Source organism: Saccopteryx leptura, chromosome 4 (genome assembly GCF_036850995.1).
Source record: "Saccopteryx leptura isolate mSacLep1 chromosome 4, mSacLep1_pri_phased_curated, whole genome shotgun sequence".
In the NCBI taxonomy this organism is placed as follows: Eukaryota; Metazoa; Chordata; class Mammalia; order Chiroptera; family Emballonuridae; genus Saccopteryx; species Saccopteryx leptura.
In genome coordinates, this window is record NC_089506.1 from 171,190,537 (window position 1) to 171,201,053 (window position 10,517).

At 37.9% G+C, this 10,517-nt stretch overlaps 1 non-coding gene across 1 annotated transcript; it reads right to left on the reverse strand.

Annotated features, from left to right (window-relative positions):
• Window positions 1–9,912: 9,912 nt before the first annotated feature.
• On the reverse strand, window positions 9,913–9,988 carry TRNAS-GGA (transfer RNA serine (anticodon GGA)). Its single transcript has one exon. It is a non-coding gene; the product is annotated as a tRNA-Ser (tRNA).
• Window positions 9,989–10,517: the final 529 nt, after the last annotated feature.

Here is a 10,517-nt window from a genome sequence, read left to right on the forward strand (position 1 = left end):
CACACATTTAGTAAATAGCAAGCCAGGGATTTAAACCAGAACAGAACAGAATAGAAATGAGTAAAATTAAGCTCCTTTGTGGTTTTATACATATAAGGTATGATAATTCTGCTGCAATCTTAATGCAAGCACGAGTCTTAATTGCCACTGGCCAATTTTTTTCCCATTCTCACAGCCAAGGGCCCATGTCAGATTTCTGGACTGTTGCCACCTGTTCTGCTTACTCCTTTCTGCATGGGAGGACCAGCATCATCTCTTTTTAGTGTAGTGTGGGGTGTCTTTGTCCCCAAAACACAGCTATGGTTCCCCAATTACCTTTCCCATGAAGTCAAGTATTTTTATTCATGGTCTCGTGGACTCTCCGTCAGTGGAAGGAAAACCCTCCTTTTGCCAATTGCTGTCATCGCTCATTTGCTTTGGCACATGCTGCTGGCTTAGGAGGATAAGCCAATTTGCTTTTGAGCCAGGCACACTCCAGACTGAGGCCTTGGACACCCTCTCTGTTCTTCTTCCCCCCCCCCCCCCGACTCCGCTGGGGAGGAAGGGGCTGACCCATGTGTCTGTTCATGTTCTTTCCACTAGGCCCCACTACTTGGATTCAGTTGAATGTCTTTGATGTCGGTTAGATGGGCCTACTCTATAGTTCCCTGTTGTGACTATTTACATGTTGTTATTGTTTATTCTCCTCAGACCTTCCATCAGTTGGTCAAACCTACAATTTTCTTGTGGCTTTCTGCTATTTTGATTAGTGAAATATCACAGAGTTTAGAGTGTAGAGCTAGAAGGAACTTTAGAAATCACCTAACCCAATCATCTCTTCTTATTTAACTTAATTTGCCCAATTCATGATGTAAATCTTTTTATAATTATAAAAGTCATGTAATTTTTAGTTAAGGAGACTTTGAAGACAGAAAGGAGAAAACAAAGAGATCACATGTAATATAAACTGTCTAATGATAACTGCTGCTAATATTTTGATGTACATGTTTAAAAGAAATACAGTTTATGTCTGTCATTTAAAAATACAGACTGAATATTTTCTTTTATATATGTTTTCTTCCAAGATATTTTAATTAAGTAGGTAGTAAACAAATACATACTCACTGTTAAAAATTCTAACAATATAGATAACTTAAAATTTTTTCTTCACCCCTTTTTTCTATCTGCCTCCCCAGTCTATTTTCTACTCAGACGTAATCCCTGTTACAATTTAATGGGAGTCCTTTTATGTCTATTTTTCTGTATTTATATACATATGATATATAAATATTTAGTTCTTAGTTTATTTTATTTATACATATAAAACATGGATAGATCGTCAGCCCAGCGTGTGGACGTCCTAGGTTTGATACCCGGTCAGGGTACACCTGAGAAGTGACCATCTGCTTCTCTTCCCCTTCCTCTCCTCCTTCTTTCTTTCTTCCCCTCTCACAGCCAGTGGCTTGATTGGTTCAAGCATTGGACCTAGACAGGGATTGCCAGGTGGATCCGGGTCAGGGCGCATGCTGGAGTCTGTCTCTCTATCTCCTCTCCTCTCACTTAAAAACAAACAACCACCAAAAAAACAAACAAACAATAAAAAACAACCCTACATTATTATGCCCTTATCTGTGTGCTGATCTGAAACTTTCATTCTTCACTTAATAATATCCTCTAGACATTTATCCATGTCAGTCAGGATTCTGACAAAAAACAAATGGCTTAACTCAAATAAAGTAATTTGAGGGAGTTAGAGAAACTAAACTGATAGCCAGGGTGTAGGGAAATCACAGGGAGAGTCTAGTACTCTGAGATCACTAATACTGAGGGCACGGTTCCCACCTGAGATCAGATGGGTGGGGAGGGGAGGAGTATTGGGGGTGAGGGGGACAACTGGGAATGAGAACAGAGGGAGGGAGAAAGCAGAGATGGGAGAGAGAGAGGGAGAGTGAGAGCAAGAGAGAGAGAGAGAGAGAGAGAGAGATTATGAAAAATGGGCTCTTGGCAAGACTCAGTCAGTGGTGAGACAGTTAATGTGTACCAAAACCACAGGAAGGGAGCTAGGGAAATAGAAAAATTTCCTATTATGGAATAAATGCTGTGTAGTCCCCAAATTCATATGTTAAAGCCCTAACCCCCAACATAATGATATTTGGAGATGGGACCTTGGAAGGGAATTAGGGTTAGATGAGTTAATGAAGGTGGGGCCCCCATAATGGGATTAGTAGCTTTACAAGAAGAGACGTAAGAGCACTTGCACTGTGTCTCTTCTCATTCATGCACTGAACACAGGCCATATGAGCACAGAGTGAGAGAAGATGTCTGTCTGCAAGCGAGGAAGAGTCCTCACCAGAAATCAAACTCTGCCAGACTGATTTGGACTTTCCAGACTCCAGAACCGTTAGAAATAAGTGCCTATTGTGTAAGCCCCCCAATCTGTGGTATTTTGTAATGCAGCCCAGCTGACTAATGTGGTTCCTCTGATCTTGGAGGGAGATCCTCTCTAGCTGAACGGAGCTGGAGGGCAAGAGAGTATATATTGATGTAGTCCGTATATGTCAGCTTCCCAAAGCACAGTGCTGCACATTCATATAGATTTAATTCTTTCAATAAATTTTCAGACTCTCTAGATGACAGGTTTTGTTACAAGGGCAGGAGAATAAGGTAAAAAAAATGGCACTGTCCTTCAAGAGCTCACTTTCATTTTATTGGAGGCAGTGTTCCAGAGAATGCAGGCTATTTCTTAGCTTGGGTGCATCAGAATTGTTTAAGGATTTGTTACTCATGGGAATTTATCATGCTTTAATTTTTCCCTATTTAAACAGTGCTGCATGACTATTCTTTTTTTATTTTCAACTTTCTGCACATATAATAATAATTTTTTCTAGTAGATATTGAGAAGCAGAATTGCTGGGTTAAAGAAAATATGTATATTTAATATTAAGTAGGCTGATCTAAATTACATTTTTACTAATAGGGTATAAGAATATTTATTCCTCATGGCCCTGGCCGGTTGGCTTAGTGATAGAGCATCTGCTTGGTGTGTGGATATTCCGGGTTCAATTACCAGTTAGGACATACAGGAGAAGCACCCATCTGCTTCTCCATGCCCCTCCCCCCCCCCCCGCCTCTCTCTCTTTCTCTTCCCTTTCTGTGGCCATGGCTCAATTGGAGTGAGTTGACCTCAGGTGCTGAGGATGGCTCTATGGCCTCCACCTCAGTAGCTAAGAAGAGCTTGGTTGCTGAGCAACAGAGCAACGCCTCAGTTGGGCAGAGCAACGCCCCTTAGTAGGCTTGTCAGGTGGATCCTGGTCAGGGCGCATGCTGGAGTCTGTCTCTGCCTCCCCTCCTCTTACTGAATAAAAAACAAAACAAAACAAAACCTTTATTCCTCTTCCCTCAACAGGAGTTACTATTATTCTTTCAAAGTTTTACCAGTCTAATGGGGAGAGAGGACAGAGATAGAGGGTCATTGTTATCTGAGTTTGAATCTTCACGAGTACTGGACTTAGAACTGTTTAATATATTTATGTCTGTCTGTATTTCTCTCTCTGATGAATTGCCTTGGTTGTCCACACCCTTTAGCTATGGTTTTTAAGATTCATTACCATTTTTATTTATCTCTAAGAATCCTTTATAAAGTTTATATTATTCTAAAGTCTTGTTCTGTTTGCTTCAGTAACACTGTTTCCTATGATTTTAGGTTGTGCTTCTACTTGAGGGTCCTAGTCATGGTGTTGGTGTTAGGCATTGTTCAGTTGTGCTCATCTCATTAAAATTCCTTCTTCATTCCTTTGCAAACCTGTCATCTTATTTTCAGTGAGTAGAGTATAGACCAGGCATGGCCAACATATGGCCCGTGAGCCGGATCCAGCCTGCGTAATGAGTTTATGTGGCCCGCGATTACATTTTTAATATTCTCCACTACTTTAAAATCTCAGCTACTCAGAAGCAGAAGCGTCTTTGATTATTGGAAATCAAGATATTTAAGAAGATAGTGATATGCAGAAAAGAATTCCACGTGTGACTAGTCTAGGGTTAACTTCCAATAATTGGTCGAATGAATTCACGATACTTCTTTATTTTTTAAAAAAATTCCATTATAAAGATTTATAACTTTTGTACTTGTCTGTACTTGACATGAACTGTTTGACATTTAGCGGCGATGTGAAACCCACATTCTTTTAGGCGGAGTTTGCCAGTGTGCACCCAAGGTCAAACAATTCGTTATTTTTGTGGTCAAGTGTGCTGAATCAAGTGGCATTGTACAATAGCATAGACAATAAATGCAGTTGATAACTGAAAACATGTCCAGGCTGTTTGTAAAATGAAATAATTGTTTTATTTGTGATATAACCTCTTCAAGCTCATTCTATTAATTAAATATTGTTTCAATTGATTGCGATAGTTTGGATATTTATACAGTATGTAATTATATTTTCATTAAAAAATATTTTTATTAAAATAATATTGTATATTAAAATTTTTTTCCGCTCACCTACATTTATTCATAAAGAAATTACATAATAAAATTTTGTTTACTTAAACAAATCATTTTTGTATTTAACATTTTTAAATTTTAATATTTCGTCCAGCCTGTGAAAAAAGTTTTCTTTCTAATCTGGCCCGGGGGCAAAAACTGTTGGCCACACCTGGTCTAGACCAACAGGTGTACTGTACCAGTAGCTATTTTCCTAGGAATGCAACCTCCCTGTTTTTCCAGAGGGGTGCCAGTCACGTAGGGCACTGTTCTGATGGCTGGCTCCTGTGCCCCATCATATTGCTAGTCTGGGGATGACTGTCTGCTCCTGAGGCTAGGGAGGGAGACGTTAGTGCGGGGCAGGCCATCTGGCACTCCTGCTGCGGGCTCCTAGCCAGCCATCCTGCAGCTGCCCAGGGACTCTTCTGCTCTCTGCCCTGCTTCTCTGAACTCGACCTTCCCTGGAGTCACATCCACTTTCCACAGCTGTCTCTTTGTTGTAGGTACTATGGGCCAGGACTTCCCATTTCTTACTAATCCCATTTGCCTTCTGTCTTTCAGGGGGTCCCCAGACATTTATGTGCCCCTTCTAGTTTTTTATGACACTTACAGAATTCAAATTATTTTTTATATTCTGTCATTATCAAAGATTTCCAGCCAGAGGGAAAAGGCTGAAGCATGAACTAACCTAGGGTTTGCCAAACTTTTTCTATACAGGGACAGGTAGAAGGTACGTGAGGCTTTGCACACCAGATGGTTTCTGTCATTGCTACTCAACTCTTCCTCTGTAGTACAGAAGCCATCACCGGTAAGTGATAAATAGACATGGCTCTGTTCCAATCAACCTGAGTTACAGAGCAGGCGCGGGACAGGCTTTGACTAGCAGGCCCTCATTTGCAGAGCCATGTCCTAGAGGCCTTCTACCTTTTGGAAGAGATGAAGAATCTGAGGCCTAGAGGAGGTCAAGACAAGTGCCCAAAGCTGCTCAAATGCTTAGTGGAAGAGCTAGATTGGTCATTTTGTGTGCTTGTTCATTTGTGATCCCTCATCCACTTTGCTCTTTTTGCAGCATGAAAGAGATTCCTAAACATAATGTAAATTCTCCCAGAGTCTTGGAAACAAGAGAGTTACTGTCAACTTTTAAAAATTTTTTTGTTTTAGAATTTATTTATTCATATATTTATTTGTTTTTTTAATTTAGAAAATTAAATTTAACAGGGTAATACTGGTCAACAAGAGTACATAGATTTTGAGTAGACATATTCATATCATTTAGACCAGGGCTCCCCAAACTTTTTACACAGGGGGCCAGTTTACTGTCCCTCAGACCATTGGAGGGCTGGACTATAAAAAAAACTATGAACAAATCCCTATGTACACTGCACATATCTTATTTTAATGTACAAAAACAAAACGGGAACAAATACAATATTTAAAATAAAGAACAAGTAAATTTAAATCAACAAACTGACCAGTATTTCAATGGGAATTATGGGCCTGCTTTTGACTAATGAGATGGTCAATGTGCTCCTCTTACTGACCACCAATGAAAGAGGTGCCCCTTCCGGAAGTGCGGCGGGGGGCTGGATAAATGGCCTCAGGCAGCTGCATGCAGCCCACAGGCCGTAGTTTGGGGACCACTGATTTAGACAGTAAATTATGTTGAATACCTATCACCCAAAGTCAAATCAACCTCCATCACCTTATATTTGTCCCTCTTTATACCCTTCCCCCAATCTCCTCCCCCACAACCCACTTCCTTTGGTAACCACTGCAGTCTCATCTATGTCCATGAGTCTCAATTTTGTATCCCATCTATCTGTGGAATCATACAGTTTTTAGCTTTTTCTGATTTACTTATTTCACTCAGTATGTTATTAAGGTTCATCCATGTTATCATAACTGATACTATGTCATTGTTTCTAATGGCTGAGTAGTACTCCATTGTATATATGTACCACATCTATATCCAATCCTCTATCGAGGGATACTTTGGTTGTTTTTATGTCTTGGCCACTGTGAATAATACTGTGATGAACATGGGGGTGCATGTGTCTTTATGTACCAATGTGTTCAAGTTTTGGGGATAGATACCCAGTAAAGGGATTGCTGGTCATATGGTAGTTCTATTTCTAATTTTTTGAGAAACCACCATACTTTCTTTCATAGTGGTTTTACAAACTTACATTCCCACAAACAGTGAATGAGGGTTTCTTTTTCTCCACAGCCTCTCCTACACTTGTTATTACCTGTCTTTTGATAATAGCCAATCTAACAGGGGTGAGGTGGTATCTCATTGTAGTTTTGATTTGCATTTCTCAAATAGTGAAGATAGCATCTTTTCATATATCTACTGGCCATTTGTATTTTTTCTTGGAAAAGTGTCTGTTCATGTTCTCTCCACATTTTTTAATTGAATTGTTTGCTTGTTTGTGGCTGAGTTTTGTAAGTTCTTTATATATTTTTGATATTAGCCCCATATTGGAGCTGTTGTTTGCAAATATCATCTCCCATTTAGTTGGCTGTCAATTTGTTTTCTCATCAGTTTCTTTTGCTGTGCAGAAGCTTTTTAGTTTGATATAGTCCCATTCATTTATTTTTACTTTTACTTCTTTTGCCTTTGGGGTCAAATTCATAAATTGTTCTCTATGGCCAAGGTCCATAAATTTAGTACCTATGTTTTCTTCTGTGTAATTTATTGTTTCAAATCTTATATTTAGGTCTTTGATCCATTTTGAATTAATTTTTGTTCAGGGGGACATACTGTAGTCAAGTTTCATTCTTTTGCATGTGGCTTTCCAATTTTCCCAACACCATTTATTGAAGAAGCTTTCTTTTCTCTATTGAGTGTTTTTGGTTCCTTTGTCGAAGATGATTTGTCCATATATACGTGATTTTATTTCTGGGCTCTCGATTCTGTTCCATTGGTCTGTATGTCATTTTTTCTGCCAATACCATGCTGTTTTGATTATCGTGGCTCTGTAGTATAATCTGAAGTCAGGTAGTGTGATACCTTCAGTTTCATTCTTTTCCTCAGGATTTCTTTGGCTATTTGTGTTTTTTTTTTTAATGATTTTATACAAGCCTAGTGATTTTTTGTTTCATATCTTTAAAATATGACATTGGAATTTTGATAGGAATTGCATTAAATTTGTATATTGCTTTGGGTAATATAACCATTTTAATTATATTTATTCTTCCTATCCAAGAACATGGGATATTTTTTCATTTCATTGTGTCTTTTTTATTTCCTTTAATGCTTTATAGTTTTCAGTATATAAATTATTTACATTCTTTGTTATGTTTATTTCTAGGTATTTAATTTTTTTGGTACAACTGTCAAAGGGATTTTTTTTTTGAGTTCATCTTCTGAAGTTCCATTGTTGGCATTATAAAAGGAATAGACTTTTGTATACAGTGGTACCTTGAGATACGAATTTAATTCGTTCTGTAACCGAGCTTGTAAGTCAGTCAACTTGTATATCAAACTGCCGATACTAGACCCGTGCGCCAACATGCCAACTAGCAGCGGCTTCCTGAATCATGACTCATATCTTGGAATTTTGCTTGGATCTCGAACAAAAATACAGACTGATTCACAGCTCATATATTAAAAAATTTGTATGTTGGTCTGTTCGTATCTCAAGGTACCACTGTATTAATTTTGTATCCAGTGACCTTATGGTATTGGTTTATTGTTTCTAATAATCTTTCTGTGGAGTCTTTGGGTTTTCTATATACAGGACCATGTCATCTGCAAAAAGCAAAATTTTTACTTCTTTTCCAATATGAATGTCTGTTATTTCTTTCTTTTGCCTGATCGCTCTGGCTAAAACTTCCAGCATTTTTCACCATTTAGTATAGTATTAGTTGATGGTTTGTCATATATGGCCTTTATTAAGTTGAAGTACTTTTCTTCTATACCCATTTTATTGAGTGTTTTAAACAAAGGGATATTGTATCTTATCAGAGGCCTTTTCTGCATCTATTGATAGGATCATATGATTTTTGTTCTTTGTTTTGTTGTTAAGGTGTATTATGTTAATTGGTTTATGTATATTGAATCATCCTTGTGCTCCTGGGATAAATCCCACTTGATCATAATATATTATATTTTTAATGTATTGTATGTGATTTGCTAGTATTTTGTTTAGGATTTTTGCATCTGTACTTATTAGAGATATTGGTTTGTAGTTTTCATTTTTTGTATTGTCTTTGCCAGGTTTTGGTATGAAGGTTATGTTTGCCTCATAAAATGTGTTCAGAAGTATTACTTCTAGTTTTTGGAAGACTTTGAGAAGGATAGGAACCAAATCTTCTTTGAATGTTTGGTAAAATTCTCTAGTATAGCCATCTGGCCTTGTATTTTGTTTTTAGGAGGTTTTTGATGGTTGTTTCTATTTCCTCCCTGCTTATTGGTCTATTTAGGCTTTCCACTTCTTTGTGACTCAGTCTAGGAAGATTGTATTGTTCTAGCAATTTATCCATTTCTTCTAGATTGTTGAATTTGGTGGCATATAGATTTTTATAGTATTCTACAATGATCTATGTATATATATTAAGTCTGTAGTAATCTTGCCTTTTTCATTTTGGATTTTGTTTATATGAGTCCTTTCTCTTTATTCCTTAGTTAGTCTTGCCAGGGGTTTGTCAATTTTATTGATCTTTTCAAAGAACCAACTCTTTGTTGTATTAATTTTTCCTATAGTTTTGCTGTTCTCTATTTCATTTTTCTGCTCTAATTTTTGTTAATTTATTTCTTCTACTGGTTTTGGGTTGCCTTTGTTCTTCTTTTTCTAGTTCCTTAAGATATGATGTTAAGTTGTTTGCTTTGGACTCTCTTTTTTTTTTAATATAAGCTTGTAATAATATAAACTTTCCTCTTATTACTGCTTTTGCTGCATCCCAGAAATTTTCATATCTTGTGTTGTAATTTTTGTCTTCTGTATATATCTTTTGATCTCTGCATTTATTTTGTCTTTGACCCAATCATTTTTTAAAAGTATGTTCCTTAATTGCCACATTTTTGTATGTGTATTTACTTCTTTTTTGCTGTTGAATTCAAATTTTAAAGCCTTATGATCAGAGAAGATGCTTGGTATAATTTCAATCTTTTTTTTTTTTTTGTATTTTTCTGAAGCTGGAAACGGGGAGAGACAGTCAGACAGACTCCTGCATGTGCCCGACCGGGATCCACTCGGCACACCCACCAGGGGGTGACGCTCTGCCCATCAGGGGGCGACGCTCTGCCCACCAGGGGGTGATGCTCTGCCCCTCCGGGGCGTTGCTTTCTTGCGACCAGAGCCACTCTAGCGCCTGGGGCAGAGGCCAAGGAGCCATCCCCAGCGCCCGGGCCATCTTTGCTCCAATGGAGCCTCGGCGGGAGGGGAAGAGAGAGACAGAGAGAAAGGAGAGGGGGAGGGGTGGAGAAGCAGATGGGCGCTTCTCCTATGTGCCCTGGCCGGGAATCGAACCCGGGACTTCTGCACTCCAGGCTGACACTCTACCACTGAGCCAACCGGCCAGGGCCAATTTCAATCTTCTTGAATTTGTTAATGTTAGTTTGTGACCCAACATATGGTCTATTCATGAGAATGTTTCATGTACACTGGAGAAAAATGTATACTCTGAAGTTCTGGGATGAAATGTCCTGTAGATGTCTATTATGTCCATTTGTTCTAGTGTTTTGTTTAATGCTGATATTTCTTTATTCATTTTTTGTTTGGATGAATGATATAGAACCATCTATGGTGTTTTGAAATCTTCAAGTATGATTTTGTTTTTGTCTGCATCTATTTTCAGATCACTTAGAAGATGTCTTATATATTTTGGTGTTCCTTGGTTCAATGCATATATATTAAGAAGTGTTATGTCTTCTTGATACAATGTCTTTTTTATTATTATGAAATGACCATCTTTGTCTCTGGTTACCTTTGTTGTCTTGAAATCAGCATTGTCAGATATGAGTATTGCTACACATGCTTTTCTTTGGATATTATTTGCTTCGTGAATAATTTTTTAACCTTTCACTTTGAATCTTTTTTTTTATACATTTTTA